The sequence below is a fragment of the Hippoglossus stenolepis genome, chromosome 19 (genome assembly GCF_022539355.2).
Source record: "Hippoglossus stenolepis isolate QCI-W04-F060 chromosome 19, HSTE1.2, whole genome shotgun sequence".
Classification (NCBI taxonomy): domain Eukaryota; kingdom Metazoa; phylum Chordata; class Actinopteri; order Pleuronectiformes; family Pleuronectidae; genus Hippoglossus; species Hippoglossus stenolepis.
Genome location: NC_061501.1, coordinates 19,681,463 through 19,708,853, shown reverse-complemented (window position 1 = coordinate 19,708,853; position 27,391 = coordinate 19,681,463). Strand labels below are relative to the sequence as shown.

General features: G+C 44.3%; 2 long non-coding RNA genes across 3 annotated transcripts; both read right to left on the bottom strand.

Moving 5' to 3' along the window:
* Positions 1-2,137: 2,137 nt before the first annotated feature.
* LOC124851161 lies at positions 2,138-22,202 on the bottom strand. 2 transcript variants are annotated; one of them, XR_007032250.1, is made up of 5 exons: positions 22,113-22,183; positions 21,927-22,026; positions 21,670-21,807; positions 3,876-3,995; positions 2,138-2,183 (listed from the first exon to the last, which is right to left on the bottom strand). It is a non-coding gene; the product is annotated as an uncharacterized LOC124851161 (long non-coding RNA). The 2 variants fall into 2 exon arrangements; XR_007032251.1 differs by lacking the exon at positions 21,927-22,026 and having other exon boundaries at positions 22,113-22,202.
* On the bottom strand, positions 7,283-8,933 carry LOC118103842. Its single transcript, XR_007032252.1, has 2 exons — positions 8,463-8,933; positions 7,283-8,424 (listed from the first exon to the last, which is right to left on the bottom strand). It is a non-coding gene; the product is annotated as an uncharacterized LOC118103842 (long non-coding RNA).
* Positions 22,203-27,391: the final 5,189 nt, after the last annotated feature.

Genomic DNA, 27,391 nt, shown 5'->3' with positions numbered 1-27,391 from the left:
CTGGTCTGATGTGTTGAACTTCTCCAGGTCCAACTCATCCAGAACCTCCTCTGACATCTGCAGCATGTAGGCCAGAGCTGAGCAGTGGATCTCAGAGAGTTCCTCCTCTGATTTTTCTCTGACGTCAGGAACTGTTGCATCTGCTGATGAACTGAGTGGTCGTTCATCTCAGTCAGACAGTGGAAGATGTTGATGCTTCTGTCAGGAGAAATGTCATCACTCTCCATCTTCTTCAGGTTGTTGATGACTCTCTGGATGATCTTTGGATTGTTCCCTGTCCGACCCAGCAGGCCTCCTAAGACTCTCTGGTTGGACTCCAGACTGAGGCCGTGAAGGAAGCGAACAAACAGGTCCAGATGACCATTTGTACTGGTGAGGGATTTCTCCATGGTTCTCTTCAGGAGGTCATCCAGGGAGAAGGTACTGTCTGTGTTCCCATATGTTCCCAAGAAGTTGTTGAGTTCTTCTGTGTTCCTCTTGGTGTAACAGTGGAACATGTAGACTGCAGCCAGAAACTCCTGAACGCTCAGATGAACAAAGCAGTAGACTGATTTCTGGAAGATCACACACTCTCTTCTGAAGATCTCAGTACAAACTCCTGAGTACACCGAGGCCTCTGTGACATTAAGACCACACCGCTCCAGGTCTTCTTGGTAGAACATGATGTTTCCTTCCTCCAGATGTTTAAGCGCCAGCCTCCCCAGCTTCAGAAGAACGTCCCTGTCAGCCTCCGTCAGCTGCTGTGGAGTCGTCTCATGTCCCTCACCGTACTTGTTGTTCTTCCTCTTTGTCTGAACCAGCAGGAAGTGTGAGTACAGGTCAGTCAGGGTCTTGGGCAGCTCTCCTCTCTGGTCTGTGGTCAACATGTGCTCCAGAACTGTAGCACTGATCCAGCAGAAGACTGGGATTTGACACATGATGTGGAGGCTCCTGGACGTCTTGATGTGTGAGATGATTCTGCTGCACAGCTCTTCATCACTGAATCTCCTCCTGAAGTACTCCTCCTTCTGGGCGTCAGTGAAGCCTCGTACTTCTGTGACCCTGTCAACACATGTAGGAGGGATCTGATTGGCCGCCGCAGGTCTGGAGGTTATCCAGACGAGAGCCGAGGGAAGCAGATTCCCCCGGATGAGGTTTGTCAGCAGCACGTTGACTGATGACCTCTGTGTGACATCAGACACAAGCTCCCTGTGGTTGAAGTCCAGAGAAAGTCTGCTTTCATCCAGGCCGTCAAAGATGAACAAAGGTTTACAGACAGCGAGCGTCTCTGCCGTGAGCTTCTGTAACGCTGGATGGAAAACACGGAGCAGCGTGAGAAGACTGTGCTGCTGGTCTTTCACCAGGTTCAGCTCCCTGAACGAAAGCACAGTCAGCAGACCCACATCTTGGTTTTCTAAACCCTCTGCCCAGTCCAGAGTGAACTTCTGCACCGAGAAGGTTTTTCCAACGCCGGCACGCCGTTGGTCAGGACGACTCTGATGCTGCTCTGCTGGTCAGTTGAGGCTTTAAAGATGTCGTGGCACTTGATGGGAGTGTCGTGGAGGCTCTTCATCTTGGAAGCCGTCTCAAGCTGCCTCACCTCATGTTGAGTATTAACCTCTTCACTCTGTCCCTCTGTGATGTAGAGCTCAGTGTAGATCCTGTTGAGGAGGGTTCTACTTCCTGTTTCATCAGTTCCTTCAGTCACATGTTCACATCTCCTCCTCACACTGAGCTTATGTTCATCTGAAACCTCCTGCAGACCACGATCTGCTGAAAGACAAGAAACAATGTCAGAGACAGAGAATCTGAGAATCTGCTGATTGTTTTCATCAGATACAGAAAAACTACAGAAAATAAAAGCTTTTTAACTTTGTGCTTTTCTAACGATGTTAAATGTTGATGCTGTATGAAGGAACAAAATAAAACCACATGTGCTGTTGTCAGAAGTGAAGACATCAGCAGACACATGTACAGTGCTGCTCTGACCGGCTGTCTGAGCTCCAGCTCCTGTTCTGGATCTTTGTCCACACTGGGGACAGGAGGAGTCTCCTGAAGAGCCAGACTGGTCCCAGTATGAGGTGATGCACTGTCTGCAGAACCAGTGTCCACAGCTGGTGGAGACTGGATCCTTCAGGACGTCCTGACACGAAGCACAGCAGGACGACTGCTCCTCCTCAGAAACATGACTCCTCTTCCTCTCTCTGTGAAGACATTTCCTGATAAGTCACATGTCACAGTCACAGGTTGTCATTTTGTCATGATTGATTGACAGCTTCAAGATGACTGCAGTTAAGCATCTGAAGTCAGGCAGACTCCAGAGTAAAAAGTTGGCAACTCATATTTTTATAAAGCACATTTAAACTGATTAATAATGGAGGCATGAGAAGCACAAGACAAACAGGTTAAAACTAGAAATACTGCCAATTGTTTCCAGACTCATGAGGTCAGAGACCTTTGACCTTTGAAATCTAAACAGTTCGTCTTTAAGACCAAGTGACAAGTGGTCAAAATGTGAAGGAACTTCCTTACGACAGACTTGGGATATCCTGTTCAAGAGGCCAAAACATGTTGTGAGGCCACGTGACCTTCGACCACCCAAATCTAATCAGTCAACCTGTGAGTCTAAGAGAACACTTGTACCAAATGTGAAGAACGTCCCTCAGGGCGTTCTTGAGATATCCCATTCACAAGACAGGGCTGGACGGACAGAGCCTGAAAACATGGGGCTTCTGGCTACTGGGTGTCACAGAGTAAATGGTCTCAAGGGCTTTGAGGGTCAAATATAATTAATTTTGATTTCATTGACTTGTACAAAGCTCCAGGGTTTGATATCATAAAGGAGTTAAGATAATGTAAGCTGCAGCCGTCAGGTGTAACTGGAGGATGAAACTATGTCGTCTGCATTAAAGTTAGAAAGACTATTGTACTTTTGATGGATCGAGCAGAGAAGTCGCAGGAACAGTGAAAATAAAAGTGGTCCACGAATTGAACCTTGATGGTTCCAACAATTGATGGGAGCAGAGGATGAAAAAAGGTTCCGTCTCTCGTTAAGGAAGCGAAACGTTTCAACACTGGACGATGAAGACCAACTTCGACCTCGAGCTGTTTTACAAACATGTCAGGACCGTGTCAAACGCTGTGGTGACGTCGAGCAGAACTCAAACAGCACAAGACCCAGAGGCCACAGACAGAAGGATGTTGTCATGAACCTTCAACAGAGCAGATTCTAATGTGCTGAGCCACAAACCACACTGGAGTCCGTTAAAGATCCTCAAAGAGAAACCTGGGAGAAGTTATTATGGTCACTGGGATTCACGGTTGTTTCTTTAGATGAGTGGATGGTGCAACTTGCTTCTCTGTCAGACCTTGATGCAGAATGACTCCACGTAATTTACATTGCTAACCTCCACAGAGTATGATGAGTGTGACCCCTGGTTTCTAACGGCCGAATCTTCTTCACCTCGTTTAGAGGCCCCTCCTGTTACAAGCAGTGACGTCAACAAAATAAACAGAGCAGTTTGGAGGTTGACGGGGTTTGTGGTCTGTTACTTTATGTGTGAGGTGGAAATACAGCAACATTACTGTGTTTAAAACTAAAACACAGTAATGTTGATGTTACCTAAGACTCTTGAGATCTTCTATTTTTACACCTGTGTCACTAAAGATCATCTGTCGGATCAGCTGGGGCCCTGCAGCTACTCCTTCCCCCTTTGTCCACAATTAATGTGGTTTCTTCTAAGATAATGTTACGAGAACAAAGTGACCTCAGTGGTCAGCATCAACACACCGACATGAAAAACATGTTTAGAGCTACAAGCAGTGACCTCGACCAAATAAACACTGAGAGAAAGTGGACAGTTTGGAGGTTCACATGTTTGTAGCAGGTCTCTTACTCTGTGTGTGAGGGTCCAGGTTCTTTACTGAAGACTGGAGGAATTCCTATGGACCAGTCACTCTTCAGAGACAGACAGCTGAACCCTGGAGACTCGGCTCTCAGTCTGTGGTCCTGACCTCTGCAAACACAAACATGTTTTTATTCAGAACACATCATTCACTGGTTCATTCTCTGAGGATTCAGTTTGGAGGTTCACATGTCTTGTGAAAGCTACACTTGCATTCTCTGAGGATTCAGTTTGAGGTTCACATGTTTGTAGCAGGTCTCTTACTTTGTGTGTGAGGGTCCAGGTTCATTACTGAAGACTGGATGATGTCCCATGGACCGGTCACTCTTCAGAGACAGACAGCTGGACCCTGGAGACTCTGCTCTGTCCTCCTCTTCCTCCTCATGACTCCTCATCTTCAGTCTGAGAGGAAAAACACTGTGAGCTCACAGGAACCAGGACAAACAAGTCTGTTCAAGAACTCACACACACACACACACACACACACACACACACACACACACACACACACACACACACACACACACACACACACACACACACACACACACACACACACACACACACACACACACTTAGGAGGGTCATACTCATATTCATGTATCTTGTAATTTCAATTAAAGGCTGAATGCACGAGCACAAATATACACAAAGAAATGCAGTTATGCAACTTTATCTGTTTGATGCACAATATTCACATTAATATTAATTCATATTTACAGCATCTGTTCAATCTTCATCTTCTCAGTTCATCAATGTTCTGCAGAGTTCTGCTACTGCAGCACAATGTTTTTTACAAAGGCTTTGAGTTGAATATGTTCATAAATATGAATACTACCTTGTATATAAGTACATATTGAACATTAGTTCTCCAGCTGTCAGTCACTCACTTCCATTGTGTGATAAGGACTGAACTCTTTGTCTGTAGGAGTGAGACAGGTGACCTCAGGAGGCCTCAACTAGTTTGGATGCAAATTTCTCAAACTCGAGCATTTCCTGATCTACACTCAAACCAATAAACTACATTAAACTGAATTAATACAAGCTTGTAAAAGTTCATGTGTCCTTCAACCCCCTGCCACTAAGAGAAGAAAACTCAACATCTAGTATCGTGTTCACGTCATAAAGGCTGGAAATGAATTACAGAACTTTATAGACAGTAACACTGAGAGCACATCAGTCAGCAGCTTGAAGCAGCACTCTGTATCTCCACCCAGTTCTATGGCTTTGTGCCCAAATGAAGGTCAAACACAAGCTCTTCAACTTTATATTCACTTTAAAACTCACACAAAACCAGTATAAAGTTAAAAAACTGCATATCTAATGTTCATATCATGTAGAGATGAAGCTGTTTTATATTTATATTTATATATGTGTGTGTGTGTGTGTGTGTGTGTGTGTACCTGGCTCTGCAGGTCGATGTTCCTCACACCTCAGCCAGTGAGTCCAGAGCTTTACTGGGATCCACAGTGAAGACTCTCAGAAAGTTGTGTTCACACTCACCTGCTCACTTTTCTTCCTTCTGCTCATCCAGGTGAAAATGGAGTCTGACACTTCCCTGTTCTCAGGCTCCTCCTCCCTGTTGAACCAGTTCACACATGAAACCACCCAGTTCAAAGTCCAGTTCATACCCATGAAGATGAACTGGTTCACAGTTCATGTTTTATTGTGATGGTTATGATGTCGATGACAAACTTAGGATCATGTATTTAGTTAATAATGGACGGTGTGGGATCCTGAATCCAGATGTTCACTTTAACACTGAGTCCTGTGAGCGAGTTCAGGGAAGTTGGAAAGATATTCACAGATTCAGACTTCCCGGATCAATGAGTCAGAAGAGAAACGTTGTTCAAACACAAACGCTGCATAACTCCCACCGTAGCAAGGTGGACAACGGGCTACAGGACAGTTATCATCAATATGAGTCGTTCTCCGTGATGGACACAGGACATTGGTGTCTCTGGACAGCCTGCTGTGAGACGCGCAGGGACCGTCTACAAAGTGCAACACCGAAAAGAGATATTACAAAATTATTCAATAACTTCACTGTAATAATGTATATTCTCACCAAAATCATCTCACATATCCATCCAGCAGGACTCGCTGGACATGTGTCATGATTTTGGTGAGAATATACAGTATGACAGTGAAGTTGAATAATGTTCATAAAATATATTTCCCAAAATTATGCTAAATTAATTTTTTTCAAACTAAGTACTGTAGCATAGCCAACAGGAGACCCTGGACCTGTGACATGATTTTGGTGAGAATATACAGTAATTGAGAGAAGTTATTGAATATATTTCATAATAAATATTTCCAAAACTTAAGCAAAATCACTTTTTCCCAAACTTAGTACTGTAGCATAGTCAGCAGGACTCGCTGGACCTGTGACATGATTTTGGTGAGAATATACAGTAATAGAGTTAAGTTATTGAATAATCATAATGAATATATCCCAAACTTATGCAAAATATATTTTTTCGAAATTAAATACTGTAGCATAGCCACCAGGTGACCCTGGATATGTGACGTGATTTTGGTGATAATATACAGTATTACAGTGAAGTTATTGAATATTTGTGTAATTATCTCTTTTCGGTGTTGCACTTTGTAGACGGTCCCTGAGCGTCTCACAGCAGGCTGTCCAGAGACACCAATGTCCTGTGTCCATCACGGAGGACGACTCATATTGATGATAACTGTCCGGTAGCCCGTTGTCCACCTTGCTACGGTGGGAGTTATGCAGCGTTTGTGTTTGAACAACGTTTCGCTTCTGACTCATTGATCCGGGAAGTCTGAATCTGTGAATATCTTTCCAACTTCCCTGAACTCTGTGAGCGTCTCCTGGGACTGAGCCGTAACATGTCCACTGGTCCTTTTTCAGGATGTTTAAATGAGTCTCATAAACTGTGGAATCCAACCAACACTCAGTTCCTTCACGTGTCGTCCATGTTTATCCAGTCATTGATGTGAACATAGAGACGTCAGAACAACGTGTTCGAGCACTGGACTGTAGATAAAGATGGACGAGGCGTCTCCATCAGAGCCTCGGAGTGATCATCTGAACGAGGAGCAGGAGGATCCACACGTAATGTAGCAGCTGCTCACGGCTCATTCACAACTTTGTTCCTTGTGATGCGTGACGTCACAAACACTCACAGAAAAGTAATTCACGATTAAAAAGTCAAACATCTAAGGAACTTTATTTGTTCATCTATTATCTACGTTACACTTTTCCGGCCACAGCTCCGCTCTGGACTGGTTGTGAGAGTGGTGGTTTGGAAATAACACCATGTGCATTTAAAGAGAAATAAATATAACCTGATGAAAACATGATCAGTATTCGTTGTGCTCTGATTCACCGTTTCAGACTCGTTCTGAAGAAGAATCACATCTCTGGTGACAAATCGTCTTTATTTCTTACATATGTAACACGGCAATAATCGTATGGAAAAGAACATAACTGAGCGATATATCATTTGAAATAAAATGTAAATAAACTTAGTATAATCCGTCATCACACACACTAAATCAAAAACTTAACACTGGTGACATTAGAAGAAAAAGAAGCTTAATGCAGGAAAATAAAAGTTTTTCTAAAATGCCATCAAAAACCAACACAGTTAACATGTGAATACTCAGTAAATTATATTCTACTGCATCGAGTATTTATGAAACAATCAAACATACAAAAGGCAAAAGACTCTCCGGCTAAAATGACGTCTCATGGCTGACGGAGGTTTTACTCAGTACAAGACTGGGATGCAAATCCACACAGCAAGACAACAGAGCCAGAAAACACTTGGATGTACTGGACACATACAAGTACAAGAGTCAAATATTTCTGTCCAGAACGTAGACGGGAGCCGTGTATCAAAATACTCTGCGACGTACGGAAACCTGGAGGCCGGACGTCCTCACACAGTCTGTTCACGCTCCAGAAACTGTCACTGTCTGGAGGAGACAACGACCTGAAAACTGTGATTCATCGTTAAAAACACAAAAGTATTTGATCTGAGAAACAAAAAGACACAGTGTGTTAGTTCCTGTATTTCAACCGAAGCTGCGTCGCCTGAACTTTTATATCAGAGGTCAACAACTAAACTACACTCACCTGAACATGAATAAAACTCAGGATCAATCAATGATTCAACGTGAGACATCTTTAAACTGTTATTATCTCTAATTCCTCCTTGCACCCCCACTCTCCAACTCGTCTCTTAAAGACAGAAATCAGACGGAGACACTTTCCCGTCCTCATTTCCACACTAAGTCTTGTGATATCCTGTAGTTTTCTCTTTGTCAATCATCAGATAAAAACTCTTTTCTCTTCTCACTCCTCTGCTGCTGAAGCCTCGAAACTCTTTAAGAACAAATAACACAAATAAATATTCTCATTTCAGAAATGGTCGTAAGTTAGACAGATGTCTCACTCTGCTCCGGTTTACCTCAAACATGCGTTGAGGGAGAGAAAGAGGTTAAACTAACCTGAACCTGAGCTGAACACAAACTTCAACTAACCTAAACTTAAACTAACCTAAATCTAAACTTAAACTAACCTAAACTTAAACTAACCTTAACTTAAACCTGGCCTAAACTAAACCTGAAACTACTTAGTTAATGAACGTCTTGTGAAACAGCTGAAGATTAGATCAGATTCTTCTTCTGCTCATTGTGTGTTTGAACTTAAAAAGTTTTGATCTTTTGTGTCAAAGACAAAACTCTGATTTTAAACTCAAAGTGATTTGATTGTGTTTAACTTTGTGTTGAACTAAATCAATTTGTGACGTGAATCCAGGAACTTTCAGCTCATAAACAAACAGAATGTGGTTCTACACACATGGAGACAGACTGAGGGACAAAGGTGGGACAGAATAAAGGAAACTTAAACACATATGTGACGCTTTATAGAGGGGTTATATATTCTGCTTGTGTTGTGTCATTTCAATAAACACATTGTTCATGTGAACAAACACAATCGGTGTGGAGGGCCATCTAGTGGTGAAGTCACATATTACAACAACCTCCTCTGATTCCTCTGGAGCTCTGTCTCCACTCTGCCTCCCAGCAACAAGGCCCAGTCAGAGCCGCTCTACACACAAGCTGCTGCTGCTTCAGCCTCTGGATCCTCAGGACACAGCTCAGCCTCCGTCCACACACACTGTCCTCTTCACACTCACCTTCCACAAAGACCACTTCCATCTGTTGAGAGAAGAAGACATCAGTGTTACAGAGACTCTTCATCAGCTGTGAGTCAGTGATGCAGCACATCCAGTAGAAAGAGCAGCAGGACTTCAGTCCTGTTCAGAGGTGGAGCAGCTTCCTCTCTGCTTCATGTTCACGTGTTGGAATGAACACGCTAAGAGCTAAGTGTGTTTCCTCTGCATGTCAAAGTGCAGAGTGGACACCTGAGAGGTGGATTTACTGCTGTTACAGGTGAAACATGTTTCACTGTGTGTTGATGAACATCTGCTTCTGACAAACTGGGACCAGATGAGACAGATGGACCTCAGCAGAGGTTCTGCTCTGTATAAAGAGCTCCTGGTTACCATGGTGATGAGGAGAGGCTTCAGTCCCACTGATCTCAGAGCTGTGACAAAGATCCACCTGATCAGTTCTTCACTGATGAAGTGAGAGAACAAACTGTCTCAGATCAGATGAAGACGACAGCGTCTCTGTTCCTCGTGTGAGGCTGTCAGCTGTGGTCCAGCTTCATTTCCTGTTCACATGAAAACAACAACAACTGTCGTCTTCACGTCAACTCAATCAAATGATCCCAAGCAGCTTGTGGCTCGTCTGATTGGCCGACTGTTGTCTCTCTGTGTTTCTGTCCAATCCTGACTGTCTGTCCTCATTGTCCTCTCACAGCTTCACTGAGGAAACACTGAGGCCTGAACTACGAAGACACTTCAACATGTCCAGGAGATCTTTCTGAGATCCAGCTCAACTGAACCTGACAGACACAGTCAGGCTAAGTGGTCACATGACGCTGGTTATCAACTCGTTAAGTTAACTCAGGTTTTCCTCATCGAGATCTGAGCGTGCACATAAAAGGGGCGGGGTCTACTGTGTATGACCAATCACAGACATGGACAGTTTGACTGACAGCAGAGCCTCATATTTCACAACCAGGATCAAACTGTTCTATAATAAAAATCAGAGGAGAACAAACACATGATCCAGAATAAAAGAAACTCAGTCACAGCTGCTAAATGCAGGAAGAACAGCTGGTGAAACATCTGGGATCGTGTCAATGTGTAAGTTACAGCGCCCCCTGGTGGCATTTGGTAAAAATATATTACGTGACCACGACATAATAACGTGTGAACGAGATAAATAACTCGAGGCCACGAGATCTGAATCTGTTGTTTACTAACAAGACGAGTGGAAGACACACTGTCTCACTGTCTCTGAGGACACACACTGTCTCACTGACTCTGAGGACACACACTGTCTCACTGACTCTGAGGACACACACTGTCTCACTGTCTTTGAGGACACACACTGTCTCACTGTCTCTGAGGACACACACTGACTCACTGTCTCTGAGGACACACACTGTCTCACTGTCTCTGAGGACACACACTGTCTCACTGTCTCTGAGAACACACACTGTCTCTGAGGGCACACACTGTCTCACTGTCTCTGAGGACACACTGTCTCTGAGGACACAAACTGCCTCACTGTATCTGAGGACACACACTGTCTCACTGTCTCTGAGGACACACACTGACTCTGAGGACACACACTGTCTCACTGTCTCTGAGGACACACACTGTCTCACTGTCTCTGAGACACACACTGTCTCTGAGGACACAAACTGCCTCACTGTCTCTGAGGACACACTCACCCTGAGGACACACACTGTCTCACTGTCTGAGAGGACACACTGTCTCACTGACTCTGAGGACACACACTGTCTCACTGACTCTGAGGACACACACTGTTCTCTGAGGACACACACTGTCTCACTGACTCTGAGGACAAACACTGTCTCTGAGGAGACACACTGTCTCAGAGGACACACACTGACTCACTGTCTCTGAGGACAAACACTGTCTCAGTGTCTCTGAGGACACACACTGACTCACTGTCTCTGAGGACACACACTGTCTCAGTTTCTCTGAGGACACACACTGTCTCACTGTCTCTGAGGACACACACTGTCTCTGAGGGCACACACTGTCTCACTGTCTCTGAGGACACACTGTCTCTGAGGACACAAACTGCTTCACTGTATCTGAGGACACACACTGTCTCACTGTCTCTGAGGACACACACTGACTCTGAGGACACACACTGTCTCACTGTCTCTGAGGACACACACTGTCTCACTGTCTCTGAGACACACACTGTCTCTGAGGACACAAACTGCCACACTTGTCTCAGGACACACACTGACCCTGAGGACACACACTGTCTCACTGTCTCTGAGGACACACACTGTCTCACTGTCTCTGAGGACACACACTGTCTCACTGACTCTGAGGACACACACTGTCTCTGGAGGACACACTGTCTCACTGACTCTGAGGACAAACACTGTCTCTGAGGAGACACACTGTCTCAGAGGACACACACTGACTCACTGTCTCTGAGGACAAACACTGTCTCAGTGTCTCTGAGGACACACACTGACTCACTGTCTCTGAGGACACACACTGTCTCAGTGTCTCTGAGGACACACATTGTCTCAGTGTCTCTGAGGACACACTTGATTCACTGTCTCTGAGGACACACACTGACTCACTGTCTCAGAGGACACACACTGTCTCAATGTCTCTGAGGACACACACTGACTCACTGTCTCAGAGGACAAACACTGTCTCTGAGGACACACACTGTGTCACTGACTCTGAGGACACACACTGTCTCACTGTCTCTGAGGACACTGTGGTGGACACCTCTGACATCACTCCTCAATAGAAACACATGGACCTATCTTCAGGAAGCTGACTGAGTGCATCTGGTGTTTGGGTGACAGGATGAGTCTGGAGAGATTGAGATGTTCTGGGTGAGTTAGAGATCAACTGAACCAACCAGACGTTGATTTAAACTTCCTTATCCGTCCCTTTAAGGAGAGTGTGCACCACACAACAGTGGAGAGTCACTGTGGTCAGTGGGCGGAGCTTCAATACGGGTTGATTCCCAACTTAACCTGGAGCAGGTTAGCCGCTCATCAGAAGTTACCATGGTGATTTACCTCGTTAAGAAGTGGACGAGCTTCTAGAACTGAAAAACTAAACCTGAAGTTAACCTGATAACCACAAATCCTGCTTGGTAGCACAGACCCTGGATCTGTGATACTGACTGTGTTTAGTAACATACTGATGAAAGCAGCGTGGACTGACTCCAACCATCTACTGACCTCAGAGTCTCCAGTCGACAGGTTGGACTCTCCTGTAGATCAAGCAGCTCCTTCACTCCTGAGTCCTGCAGGTTGTTTCCTCTCAGACCCAGTTCTCTCAGATGAGAGGGGTTTGACCTCAGAGCTGAAGCCAGAGAAGAACAGCTGATCTCTGACAGTCTGCAGAGACTAACCTGATAAAAATAAAACAATAATGAGTTCATGTGAAAAAAATATTCTGAAGACTCATAACATGGAAGATAATATGAACAGAGACTAAAACAGTCTGATTCAGACAAAAGATGACCTTCCTGAATCAGTTTAAACCAAACTAAACAGGTTACAAGTAGCTGATTATTTAAATGTCACTTAATTATGAATGATCAGTTGTAAGAGGAATTATAAATTATATTAAAGATAATTGTTTAAATGCTGTTTGTATCTACAAAGCAGTCATGAACTCAAGTCTCAGCGACAGGTTGACTCTAAAACCACACAGCTCCTTCACTCTGAGTCCTGCAGGTCATTGCGCTCAGACCCAGTTTTCTCAGATGAGAGGGTTTGACCTCAGAGCTGAAGCCAGAGAAGAACAGCTGATCTCTGACAGACTGCAGCTCTTCAACCTGGATAAAGAATAAAACTTAATTGTAAATTAAACTGAGTTCATGTGTGAAAATAACAGACACATATTCATGTCACACAGACTCATAACATGGAAGATAAATATGAAATCAGACATGTTGGACAAAACGAGTCCTGATTCAGTACAAATAGATTATTTGGACCCGGTCTCTGTCCTGCAGATCAGTTTAGGAAATCCAGAACTAAACTCAGTGTTTTAACAAGTAGCTGAATATTTAAAATGTCACAGATTAATTAATGAATGGATTCAAGTTATGTATGAAGAGCAATTATGTTAAATTAGAATTAAATGAGACAAATTGTGTATAAATGCTGTATTATAGATATGAGATCTACAAAAGTCAGTCAGTGAACTGACGTCAGAGTCTCCAGTCGACAGGTTGGACTCTGTAGAAAACCACACAGCTCCTTCACTCCTGAGTCCTGCAGGTCGTTGTTACTCAGATTCAGTTCTCTCAGATGAGAGGGGGTTGACCTCAGAGCTGAAGCCAGAGAAGAACAGCTGATCTCTGACAGTCTGCAGTGATTCAACCTGGATAAAGAATAAAACTTAGCTGTAAATTAAACTGAGTTCATGTGTGAAAATAAAGGACTTTGACTAAACATCACTGTCTCTGTTTTCAGACCTGAAGTCTGAGTCAAGTTGTTCTGGACATTTTCTGGAACATTTCCTGCAGCCTCCTAATAAAGTTTCTGAGTGAGTCCATGTGAGAATAGAGCAGGTGAATGTCCAGAGGATTCACAGAGACGAGTGGACGTGTTGATGAGGTTTCTTACACGTGACGGACGTGAAACTGGAAGAACACAAATATCTCAGGATGAAGAAGAGGAGCCGTACCGAGAAGACGAAGACGTCAACTTGGAAACACGAGGAGATTCCAGATCTTTTTGGTGATGAGGGCCGACGCCGGTGTGGATGAGCTGTAAACAACAACACTGATCTTTCCACAGCAGAGTTTATACGTCATGTCCGGCCTCCTGCTGCTCCACCCGTTCTTCATATGTGAAAGTCAAACTCCAGAAAATGTCCAGACACTATTTTACAGAGTTCATGACTGAAAACAGCTTGAAAGTCCTCGTGTCCGGGTTCAGTTGTTTGTAATATGTAACTTCACCACTAGATGTCTCTAAATATCTTGCTGACATGTTCAGAGTCGTACACGTGAACAAGTGGGCCTACATGCAAGACACCTGGAGACGCCACTAACTCCTTCACAGTGAACCTGTAACTTACATAACTTAACGTAACCATGGTTATCATGGAGATATGTGTTTGGCTCCGCCTCGTCTGAATGTTCCCACATGTTCCTGTTGCTGTGAGGAGTCGGACCCGACAATCTCCTGCTGCTGCTTCAGCTCCAGAGAATGTCCGACCCACTTGTCAGAACATGTTCCACAGTTGATGTGTGAAAGGGCGAGCAGTTCTATGATCATGTTTTCTTGAAGTGGCAATGATCTGAGCAGCAGTTGGACCAGTTGAAAGTGGTGCAGGGAGCCTGAGGAACACGTGTGTACAGGGCGGGACAGAGATCTAGTGGTGAAAAGATAAAGGCATGGACGACCCCGTGTAAGTCCTGAAACCAGAGGAAGGGTTTCATGTTGGAAATGAACCCAAAGTGGAAGAAACAGGGCTGAAGAACTTGGTCCTAAAAATAAAAGGAATCAAATATAATCAACTTGGACTCTGGACCCTGAGCCCAGTCCCAGAACACCAACGCAGCACGCTGTCATGTGGTCAGTCCACAGGACCACCGGGACAAGTCCTGGTTAGCTTCCACAGAAACATTACATGTACACATTGTCCAGCATTGGATTGTTTCTCTGTCAGTAAAACTTCAGTCACATTGAGCCTGACTCGGTCCTCAGCTCATTCTACAAACATCTCTCAGCTCAGTATCAGTGTTCACTGTTAGGAACACATGTTCTGCACTTTGACCTTCAAGCTCCAGTGTGGAAGATTCAGGTGAAAGGATCCATTGTTAGAAACTGAAGAGAAAAGAATCCTAGAGATGTTTTCACTAGTTTCACTGAATTGTACCAATTGTTGTTTTCTTTACTTTAGAAGAGCCATTTATATTTAAATACTTTATATTTAAATACTTTATAAATAAATACTATATATTTACATACTTTTATTTACATACTTTATATTTACAGACTTTAGAATTAAATACTTTATATTAAGACTGAACCTTTAACATTAAAACATGATGTCTGACCTCAGAGTCTCCAGTCGACAGGTTGGACTCTGTAGAAAACCACACAGCTCCTTCACTCCTGAGTCCTGCAGGTCGTTGTTAGACTCAGATCCAGTTCTCTCAGATGAGAGGGTCGACCTCAGAGCTGAAGCCAGAAGAACAGCTGATCTCTGACAGTCTGCAGCTCCACAACCTGGATAAAGAATAAAACTTAACTGTAAATTAAACTGAGTTCATGTGTGAAAATAACAGACACATATTCATGTGACACAGACTCATAACATGGAAGATAAATATGAAATCAGACATGTTGGACTAAAAACGAGTCCTGATTCAGTACAAATAGATTATTTGGACCCGGTCTCTGTCCTGCAGATCAGTTTAGGAAATCCAGAACTAAACTCTTTGAAAGTAGCTGAATATTTAAATGTCACAGATTAATTAATGAATGGATTCAAGTTATATGAAGAGGAATTATGTTAAATTAGAATTAAATGAGATAAATTGTGTATAAATGCTTTTTATAGATATGAGATCTACAAAGTCAGTCAGTGAACTGACCTCAGAGTCTCAGTTGACAGGTTGGACTCTGTAGAAACCACACAGCTCCTTCACTGCTGAGCCTGCAGCTTGTTTTCTACTCAGATCCAGTTCTCTCAGATGAGAGGGTTTGACCTCAGAGCTGAAGCTAGAGAAGAACAGCTGATCTCTGACAGTCTGCAGTTCTTCAACCTGGATAAAGAAATATGAATATTAGAATGTGTCCTCCTGTTGTTGTGGATCGTCTTCATGTCAACACAGACTCTCAACATGCTGCTGACCTCAGTCCAGTCTGTGACCTGAAGATAAATATCAGATCAGACATGTTGGACCATTGTTTCATTCATCAGCTTCTTCTCTGTGTGTTGGTCACTGAGCAGGTTTGTGTAATTAAACACTGTTTAAAGTAGGGATGGCTCCTGACAGTCACTTCCTGTTTGTTTCTATACTTATCAACTGTCCAACGTGTTTCAATAAGAATGTGTCTTATTCTGAAAACCTGAGGAGGACGAGTGCTCGGCCTCAGTCCACATGTTATTGACTGACACTTTCTTAGTGATCAGGAGCAGGTGAGTGCAGGTGAATGGAGTTGATGAGGTGGACGTGACTGACAGGCTGGGTGAGGGACAGATGACTGAGGGACAGTGAGCAGAGCAGAACTGAGACAATTTAAATAAATAATGACCCAATAAGAAAGAAAGTCTGAAAAGTGAACAAGGATTTAAGGACCTCAGAGTCTCCAGTCGACAGTTTGGACTCTCCAGTCCAGAACACAGCAGCTTCACTCCTGAGTCCTGCAGCTTGTTGTTACTCAGATCCAGTTCTCTCAGATGTGAGGGTCTGACTTCAGAGCTGAGGCCAAGACTTCACACTGAGTCTCTGAGAGTTCACAACCACAGAGTCTGTAATTAAAGAAAATATCTGTTAGAATAAAATCAGAAAACACAACATTCATACAAAACGTGATCATGTGACCCTCACCCTGGTAAATCCCTCTCTTTGCCTCATGAACATGTTAAAAACTCCTCAAGAGAATCCTTTCAGATTTGGTTCAAGCGTTCATTCAGACTGACAGAGGAACTCATTAGATTCAGGTGGTCAGAGGTCAAAGGTCAAGGTCACACAACATGTTCATGGCTTCTTGAAGTCTCAAGTCTTTAGGGGATTTCTTCACATTTTGACCAGTTGGACTCAAAGATAAACTGATTAGATTTCAGGGGTCAAAGGTCAAAGGTTACAGTGACCTCATATTATTGTGAATGCAACATGTCAGGAACCTGGAGGGACGGACACTGCACTGGTTGGTGGTGGCGTACAAACGCAGGGTGGGAACACACACACACACACACACACACACACACACACACACACACACACACACACACACACACACACACACACACACACACACACACACACACACACACACACACACACACACACACACACACACACCTTTCTCACTGATTGAACATGTTATTGATCATGTCTGGACTCACCGAGCCTTCCTGCAGTTCCTCACAGCTGGGATCAGTCTCCATCGACCCTGGTCTGATGTGTTGAACTTCTCCAGGTCCAACTCATCCAGAACCTCCTCTGACATCTGCAGCATGTAGGCCAGAGCTGAGCAGTGGATCTCAGAGAGTTCTCCTCTGATTTTTCTCTGACGTCAGGAACTGTTGCATCTGCTGATGAACTGAGTGGTCGTTCATCTCAGTCAGACAGTGGAAGATGTTGATGCTTCTGTCAGGAGAAATGTCATCACTCTCCATCTCCTTCAGGTTGTTGATGACTCTCTGGATGATCTTTGGATTGTTCCCTGTCCGACCCAGCAGGCCTCCTAAGACTCTCTGGTTGGACTCCAGACTGAGGCCGTGAAGGAAGCGAACAAACAGGTCCAGATGACCATTTGTACTGGTGAGGGATTTCTCCATGGTTCTCTTCAGGAGGTCATCCAGGGAGAAGGTACTGTCTGTGTTCCCATATGTTCCCAAGAAGTTGTTGAGTTCTTCTGTGTTCCTCTTGGTGTAACAGTGGAACATGTAGACTGCAGCCAGAAACTCCTGAACGCTCAGATGAACAAAGCAGTAGACTGATTTCTGGAAGATCACACACTCTCTTCTGAAGATCTCAGTACAAACTCCTGAGTACACCGAGGCCTCTGTGACATTAAGACCACACCGCTCCAGGTCTTCTTGGTAGAATATGATGTTTCCTTCCTCCAGATGTTTAGCGCCAGCCTCCCCAGCTTCAGAAGAACGTCCCTGTCAGCCTCCGTCAGCTGCTGTGGAGTCGTCTCATGTCCCTCACCGTACTTGTTGTTCTTCCTCTTTGTCTGAACCAGCAGGAAGTGTGAGTACAGGTCAGTCAGGGTCTTGGGCAGCTCTCCTCTCTGGTCTGTGGTCAACATGTGCTCCAGAACTGTAGCACTGATCCAGCAGAAGACTGGGATTTGACACATGATGTGGAGGCTCCTGGACGTCTTGATGTGTGAGATGATTCTGCTGCACAGCTCTTCATCACTGAATCTCCTCCTGAAGTACTCCTCCTTCTGGGCGTCAGTGAAGCCTCGTACTTCTGTGACCCTGTCGACACATGCAGGAGGGATCTGATTGGCCGCCGCAGGTCTGGAGGTTATCCAGACGAGAGCCGAGGGAAGCAGATTCCCCCGGATGAGGTTTGTCAGCAGCACGTTGACTGATGACCTCTGTGTGACATCAGACACAAGCTCCCTGTGGTTGAAGTCCAGAGAAGGTCTGCTTTCATCCAGGCCGTCAAAGATGAACAAAGGTTTACAGACAGCGAGCGTCTCTGCCGTGAGCTTCTGTAACGCTGGATGGAAAACACGGAGCAGCGTGAGAAGACTGTGCTGCTGGTCTTTCACCAGGTTCAGCTCCCTGAACGAAAGCACAGTCAGCAGACGCACATCTTGGTTTTCTAAAACCTCTGCCCAGTCCAGAGTGAACTTCTGCACCGAGAAGGTTTTCCAACGCCAGCGACGCCGTTGGTCAGGACGACTCTGATGCTGCTCTGCTGGTCAGTTGAGGCTTTAAAGATGTCGTGGCACTTGATGGGAGTGTCGTGGAGGCTCTTCATCTTGGAAGCCGTCTCAAGCTGCCTCACCTCATGTTGAGTATTAACCTCTTCACTCTGTCCCTCTGTGATGTAGAGCTCAGTGTAGATCCTGTTGAGGAGGGTTCTACTTCCTGTTTCATCAGTTCCTTCAGTCACATGTTCACATCTCCTCCTCAGACTGAGCTTATGTTCATCTAAAACCTCCTGCAGACCACGATCTGCTGAAAGACAAGAAACAATGTCAGAGACAGAGAATCTGCTGATTGTTTTCATCAGATACAGAAAAACTACAGAAAATAAAAGCTTTTTAACTTTGTGCTTTTATAACGATGTTAAATGTTGATGCTGTATGAAGGAACAAAATAAAACCACATGTGCTGTTGTCAGAAGTGAAGACATCAGCAGACACATGTACAGTGCTGCTCTGACCGGCTGTCTGAGCTCCAGCTCCTGTTCTGGATCTTTGTCCACACTGGGGACAGGAGGAGTCTCCTGAAGACCCAGACTGGTCCCAGTATGAGGTGATGCACTGTCTGCAGAACCAGTGTCCACAGCTGGTGGAGACTGGATCCTTCAGGACGTCCTGACACGAAGCACAGCAGGACGACTGCTCCTCCTCAGAAACATGACTCCTCTTCCTCTCTCTGTGAAGACATTTCCTGATAACTCACATGTCACAGTCACAGGTTGTCATTTTGTCATGATTGATTGACAGCTTCAAGATGACTGCAGTTAAGCATCTGAAGTCAGGCAGACTCCAGAGTAACAAGTTGGCAACTCATATTTTTATAAAGCACATTTAAACTGATTAATAATGGAGGCATGAGAAGCACAAGACAAACAGGTTAAAACTAGAAATACTGCCAATTGTTTCCAGACTCATGAGGTCAGAGACCTTTGACCTTTGAAATCTAAACAGTTCGTCTTTAAGACCAAGTGACAAGTGGTCAAAATGTGAAGGAACTTCCTTACGACAGACTTGGGATATCCTGTTCAAGAGGCCAAAACATGTTGTGAGGCCACGTGACCTTCGACCACCCAAATCTAATCAGTCAACCTGTGAGTCTAAGAGAACACTTGTACCAAATGTGAAGAACGTCCCTCAGGGCGTTCTTGAGATATCCCATTCACAAGACAGGGCTGGATGGACAGAGCCTGAAAACATGGGGCGTCTGGCTACTGGGTGTCACAGAGTAAATGGTCTCAAGGGCTTTGAGGGTCAAATATAATTAATTTTGATTTCATTGACTTGTACAAAGCTCCAGGGTTTGATATCATAAAGGAGTTAATAAAATGTATTGGGGCAAGCTGCAGCCGTCAGGTGTAACTGGAGGATGAAACTATGTCGTCTGCATTAAAGTTAGAAAGACTATTGTACTTTTGATGGATCGAGCAGAGAAGTCGCAGGAACAGTGAAAATAAAAGTGGTCCACGAATTGAACCTAGATGGTTCCAACAATTGATGGGAGCAGAGGATGAAAAAAGGTTCCGTCTCTCGTTAGAGAAGCGAGCGTTTCAACACTGGACGATGAAGACCAACCTCGACCTCGAGCTGTTTTACAAACATGTCAGGACCGTGTCAAACGCTGTGGTGACGTCGAGCAGAACTCAAACAGCACAAGACCCAGAGGCCACAGATAGAAGGATGTTGTCATGAACCTTCAACAGAGCAGATTCTAATGTGCTGAGCCACAAACCACACTGGAGTCCGTTAAAGATCCTCAAAGAGAAACCTGGGAGAAGTTATTATGGTCACTGGATTCAGGTTGTTTCTTTAGATGAGTGGATGGTCAACTTGCTTCTCTGTCAGACCTTGATGCAGAATGACTCCACGTAATTTACATTGCTAACCTCCACAGAGTATGATGAGTGTGACCCTGGTTTCTCGGCGAATCTTCTTCACCTCGTTAAGAGCCTCTCTCCTGTTACAAGCAGTGACGTCAACAAAATAACAGAGCAGTTTGGAGGTTGGCGGGGTTTGAGCCTGTTACTTTATGTGGAGGTGGAAATACAGCAACATTACTGTGTTTAAAACTAAAACACAGTAATGTTGATGTTGCCTAAGACTCTTGAGATCTTCTATTTTTACACCTGTGTCACTAAAGATCATCTGTCGGATCAGCTGGGGCCCTGCAGCTACTCCTTCCCCCTTTGTCCACAATTAATGTGGTTTCTTCTAAGATAATGTTACGAGAACAAAGTGACCTCAGTGGTCAGCATCAACACACCAACATGAAAAACATGTTTAGAGCCACAAGCAGTGACCTCGACCAAATAAACACTGAGAGAAAGTGGACAGTTTGGAGGTTCACATGTTTGTAGCAGGTCTCTTACTCTGTGTGTGAGGGTCCAGGTTCTTTACTGAAGACTGAGGAATTCCTATGGACCAGTCACTCTTCAGAGACAGACAGCTGGACCCTGAGACTTGCTCAGTCTGTGGTCTGACCTCTGCAAACACAAACATGTTTTTATTCAGAACACATCATTCACTGGTTCATTCTCTGAGATTCAGTTTGAGTTCTGTTTATGCATGTACAACATACGTCATATTTATTATTTTCAAGAACTGAATATGTGTCTATCTCGAATATTTCGTATAACTGCACCTACAACCAGTCTAACTGCCAGGACAGCCGTTAAGATCCTTGCATTTGACTGTCCATCTTCCTGTCCTGACCTCTGTGTACTCTGCACATTTACAAGACAATTTGTGTCAGCCTTATTTCCAGTTTCATCACACATGTTTGTAGCAGGTCTCTTACTGTGTGTGAGGGTCCAGGTTCTTTACTGAACAACAGAGGATGTTCCATGGACCAGTCACTCTTCAGAGACTCACAGCTGGACCCTGGAGACTCGGCTCTCAGTCTGTGGTCCTGACCTCTGCAAACACAAACATGTTTTTATTCAGAACACATCATTCACTGGTTCATTCTCTGAGGATTCAGTTTGGAGGTTCACATGTTTGTAGCAGGTCTCTTACTCTGTGTGTGAGGGTCCAGGTTCATTACTGAAGACTGGAGGCTGTTCCATGGACATGTCACTCTTCAGAGACACACAGCTGAACCCTGGAGACTCTGCTCTGTCCTCCTCTTCCTCCTCATAACCACTCATCTTCAGTCTGAGAGGAAAAACACTGTGAGCTCAAACACACACAATGAAGCCAGGTAGTAAACTCAGTGTTTCTTCAAATACAACAGAGTCAACCCTCCTACACTGTGTCCCTGTTGTCACGGTAACCTGAGACAGGTGTAGGTTTAATGTGTTGGACTCAGCCAATCACAGCGTTGAGTCAAACTGTTGATTGACTGACAGAAGTTCATCCTGAATCTTCTTCTCTCTAAAGTCCACGAGTAGAAAACTGACTCAGAGTCAGTGACAGTAAAATAATATGAATGAATAATATAAATGTTGCTGAACACTCACCAGCCTCAGACTTCACGTCTCCTCCGTCTGCTCCTTGTTGTTAGAACAAGTCTGAACACTTTCACTTTCACTTTCACTGGCTGCTCCTCCTCCTCCGCCCTGCAGTTACTGGAAATCACGTGACTGTGTGTGTGTGTGTGTGTTCGTCCCTGTCCTTCCTCACACACTTTAACCCTGATGTCCTGTCTGTGTGCATCATGTCTCGTGTTGTGTAGCAGGTTTAAACGTGTGTCTCAAACTCTAGAGCGAATCAAACAAAGTGTCCTAATAACTCAGTGTTTATTGTTAAAGTGTAAAGTGAGAACAGGTCAGAGGAGGAAACACACCGGACTTATATCTATCTATCTATCTATCTATCTATCTATCTATCTATCTATCTATCTATCTATCTATCTATCTATCTATCTATCTATCTATCTATCTGTCCTCCTCTTCCTCCTCATAACCACTCATCTTCAGTCTGAGGACAAACCAGTCTGTTCAAGAAACACACCCAAAAATACCAAGCAAGGACACACACACACTATGACGAAAAATATTCGTTAACGACCTTCTTCTCATGACTAAGACGAGACTAAGACGTGACGAAAACGGGTCTTTGAAAATAAAAACTATGACTAAATCTATTTTAACTTTCGTTGACGAGACGAGACGAGACGAAAATGTTGGTGGTTGACTAACTCAGGGGTTCCCAAACTTTTCAGCCCGCGACCCCCAAAATAACGGAGCCAGAGACTGGCGACCCCCACCGACCCTGGATGTGGTATATAATGTTGCGCACAGCCACGCACACGCACTATTAGGCCTATGCAAACACGGGCATTAATACAACACAAAAGAACAACAGCCTTACAGCCATGATATTATTTTATAGTAATTTAAGAAATAGAATATAACCAGAATACAGGGAAACCCCCTGTATAAACAGCAGGGCTGAGTGAGCACATGCTGTAAGTAGGTGATGTCTGTGCGCGTCTGTGTGCAAAACGAGCAGCAGACACCTTATTGCTGCCATTGTTAGGATTTTAATAATATAATTAGACACTATAGCCCCGAAAAGGATCGATTTTACACACACCATGTTTGTACCTTAACAGAAATAATTTATGTTTTGTTATGTGTTAGGACTGTAATCCGTGGCATACAATACACTGTACTTAAACTTGTTCTCATACATAAACCTTTATATATATTACAGTATTCCTTTAGCTTTATTCAACATCACACATACATGAATGCACTGTGCTCATTAAGACACTGTGACCTATGCCTTAGAAAGAAATCAAGAAGCTGCCCCAGCTTCTGAAGGCCAGATAGGAAAGGCGTTGTCTTGTCTGATAAATACGCATGCTTACACACACAGAACATACAGACGATAAAACAAAAACACAATGTTTCACACTCCAATGAACAAAAACACTGTGTCTGCAAAACTACTGAAGACTCACAAAGCTTCAGCCGGATAAAGGCTTTTTCTTAATACACAAAACTTAACACTGTCAGAATGTGAAGATTTGTCCAGCTACTATCAAAGGAGTGACGAACCTGGGAGCGGCTCCTCATCATTGGTGGATTCCAGTTCCAAGATGCTGGGACCACGCCTTCAACCTACTATTATAAATATTGCACCTGTCATCCGTTCGGGGCGACTCTTGGCCACCCCGAGCTACGGACTAAAAGCTGAGGCTGTGCATTGAGTGCCCATAGCTATGCTGTACCTTTTTCATTGCTTCTAAATAAATACTTTTTGAACTAAGACCGACCCTTCTCATACCTAAGGATAAAAGAACACGACACCATGTGCAAAACCTTTAGGGTTATTTATTTTAGCCTAAACATTACTTTCATTTCTTAAACTCACTAATGAGACAGGTGGGCAACATGCATGGAGCAGAGCAAGTCCATTCGGGGCTTTGTTTTGGAGACGGCCACTCGGAGATCATTCTCCACGTTTAGCTGCGATCTGTATTTATTCTTTATGTTTGTCAGGGCTGAGAAAGTCTTTTAGCACAAGTCCGCCAGCCTTGTTAACCAGTCAGGGTCAGTGAGGTGCTCAGCTGGGATCCTGCTCCATCAGAAACACGCGCACCTCGTCCCGCAGCTCACGCAGGCGGCTCAGCACATCTCCCGCAAGAGCAAGTCTGATATTCAGTGGACGTGTTTTTATGTAGTGGACCATTTTTATCGCAATGTCAAGAATATGTTTAATCTCTGGTTCAAGTGTTTTGCTCTGTGAATAATACAGAGTGTGGAATGTACGAGCGGCGCCACTTGTAAGACTCTCGCTTTCAGTCCTCTCTTTCCCCAGCATCGCTCCAGTCCTGTCCCGACACACACCAATACAGCTTTCTGAAGACAGTCCCTCTTCTTTTAGTTCTGTAAAAATGTCCTCGCCTGTGCACGTCCACTCCAGCGGGAAGCTAAACAGCATTACGTTTTCCGTCAAAACTGTATCTGATGAGAACAAGCAGCTGGGCAGAGTTTGATATATCTGTGGATTCATCTACCTGTAAAGCATATTTCCCTTTCTTAACTCTGTCCACCAGCTGGCACTTTATGTCCTGGGCCATGTCGGTGATGCACCGGGCAATAGTCCCGTTAGACAGCGGCACTGATTCCAGATCACGGGCTGATTTATCTACACGGGTTTAATTAACGTTTCGCCGATTGTGTGTGGCTTTTTTGCCTGTGCAATTAAATATGCCACCTCACATAATGCCTTTCGAGCTTCGGCTGGGATTGTCTGTCTGTTTAGTAAGGACTTTCTTTTGGCCTTGCAACTCTCACTCGTTCCGCTAATCCGTGTAGTAATAACCTAAAGACAGAGATTTGCCCATTTATGTGTTAGATAACTCATCCCTTCCTCCTACATACGTCACATCCTATAGACCTATGCTAGGAGGGATATCTAATGGACAACCTAAGTACTGCAAGCTAGACTATTATGCAGTGGTAGACACAGCACAGGGGGTCCCTGGGCCTGAGAAGGGAAGAGGAGTTTAATGTGGCTATTAAATGTGACTAAAACTAGACTAAAATGTTCTGAGTTTTCGTCGACGAAAACTAGACTAAAACTAAAAAGGATAAAAATGACTAAATGTGACTAAAACTAATATGCATTTTCGTCTAAAGACTAAGACTAAATCAAAAATAGCTGCCACAATTAACACTGACACACACACACACACACTATCTACAATGCCTATAAAAAGTATTCACCCCCTTGGATGTTTCACCCTTTTGTTGCTTTTATACATGAAATCATGGTCAATATAATTTGGCTTTTTTGACAATAATTTGCAAAAAAAAAACTTTAATATCAAAGTGAAAACAGATTTTGAGAAAAAAATGTTAATTAATTAAAAATATATAAGGTAAAGTAAATGATTGCATAAATATTCACCCCCTTCAGGTCAGTATTTGGTAGATGCACTGAGTCTGTGGATATGTCTCAATCAGGCGGGCACATCTGGACACTGCAGTTTTTCTCCGTTCTTCTTTGCAAAACAGCTCAAGCTCTGTCAGGTTGCTCGGGGATCGGGCGTGAACAGCTCTTTTCAAGTCCAGCCACAAATTCTCGGTTGGATTGAGATCTGGGCTTTGACTTGGCCACTCCAGAACATTCCCCTTGTTGTCTTTGAACCGTTTCTGTGTAGCTTTTGCTGTATGCTTGGGGTCGTTGTCTTGCTGGAAAATAAATCTTCTCCCAAGTCGTAGTTCTCTTGCAGACTGAGTCAGATTATCCTCCAGGATTTGGCGATATTTTTCTGCATTCATGTTCCCCTGTACCTTTCCAAGCCTTCCAGGGCCTGCTGCTGAGAAGCATCCCAGAGCACGATGCTGCCACCACCATGCTTCACGGTGGAGATGGTGTGTTTGTGGTGATGTGCAGTGTTTGGTGTTCGCCAAACATAGCGTCTCGTCTGATGGCCAAAAAGCTCAATTTCTGTCTCATCAGACCAAAGAACCTTCTTCCAATTGACCTTGGAGTCTCCCACGTGCCTTTGGGCGAATTCCGGGTGAGATTTCATATGAGCTTTTTTCAACAGTGGCTTTCTCTTTGCCACTCTCCCACACAGCTTCGACTGGTGAAGAACCCGGGCAACAGTTGTATGTACAGTCTCTCCCATCTGAGCCACTGAAGCTTTTACCTCCTTCAGAGTGGTCGTAGTGTCTTGGTGGTCTCCCTCACCAGTCTTCTTCTGGCCCGGTCACTCAGTTTGTGAGGACGGCCAGCTCTAGGCAGATTTAAACAAGTGTAACTGAACTCTGTGGGATGTCCAGTGAGTTGGAAATCTTTTTGTAGCCGTCTCCTGACTCCTCTGAGTTGCTTGGAGTGTTCTTTTGTCTTCATGTTGCAATGTAGCAGGAATCCTGATGAACCAGAGACTGGACCTCCCAGACACGCATGTTTTTATACTACGATCACCTGACACACATCAACTGCACTCAGGGGATCTCCATTTCACTAACTGTGACACTGCTGGCATCAACCAGCTGGACCTCTGTTGAATTAGGTCAGTCACTTTAAAGGGGGTGAATATTTAACACTTATTTTACACTATATATTTTTAATTAATTGACATTAGTTTGTAAAAATCTGTTTTCACTTTGACATGAAAGAAGATTTTTTTGCAAATTCCTGTCAAGAAAGCCAAATTATATTGACCATGATTTCATGTATAAAAGCAACAAAAGGGTGAAACATCCAAGGGGGTGAATACTCTCTCTCTCTCTCTCTCTCTCTCTGTCTCTCTCTCTGTCTCTCTCTCTCCCTCTCTCTCTCTCTCTCTCTCTCTCTCTCTCTCTCTCTCCCTCTGTCTCTCTCTCTCTCTCTGTCTCTCTCTCTGTCTCTCTCTCTCTCTCTGTCTCTCTCTCTCTCTGTCTCTCTCTCTCTCTCTCTCTCTCTCTCTCTCTCTCTGTCTCTCTCTCTCTCTGTCTCTCTCTCTCTCTCTCTCTCTCTCTCTCTCTCTGTCTCTCTCTCTCTCTCCCTCTCTGTCTCTCTCTCCCTCTCTCTCTCTCTCTCCCTCTCTCTCTCTCTCTCTCTCTCTCTCTCTCTCTCTCGTCTCTCTCTCTCTCTCTCTCTCTCTCCCTCTCTCTCTCTCTCTCTCTCTCTCTCTCTCTCTCTCTCCCTCTCTCTCTCTCTCTCTGAACTACAAACCACACAACGGGACTACAAAGGGCCTACAGATGACGTCAGTAACTACGGACGGACGTGCCTTCTGACTAAGAGACCCTTTCTTTATTTTTCTAGACGCTTCAGATGTTCTATGCAGATC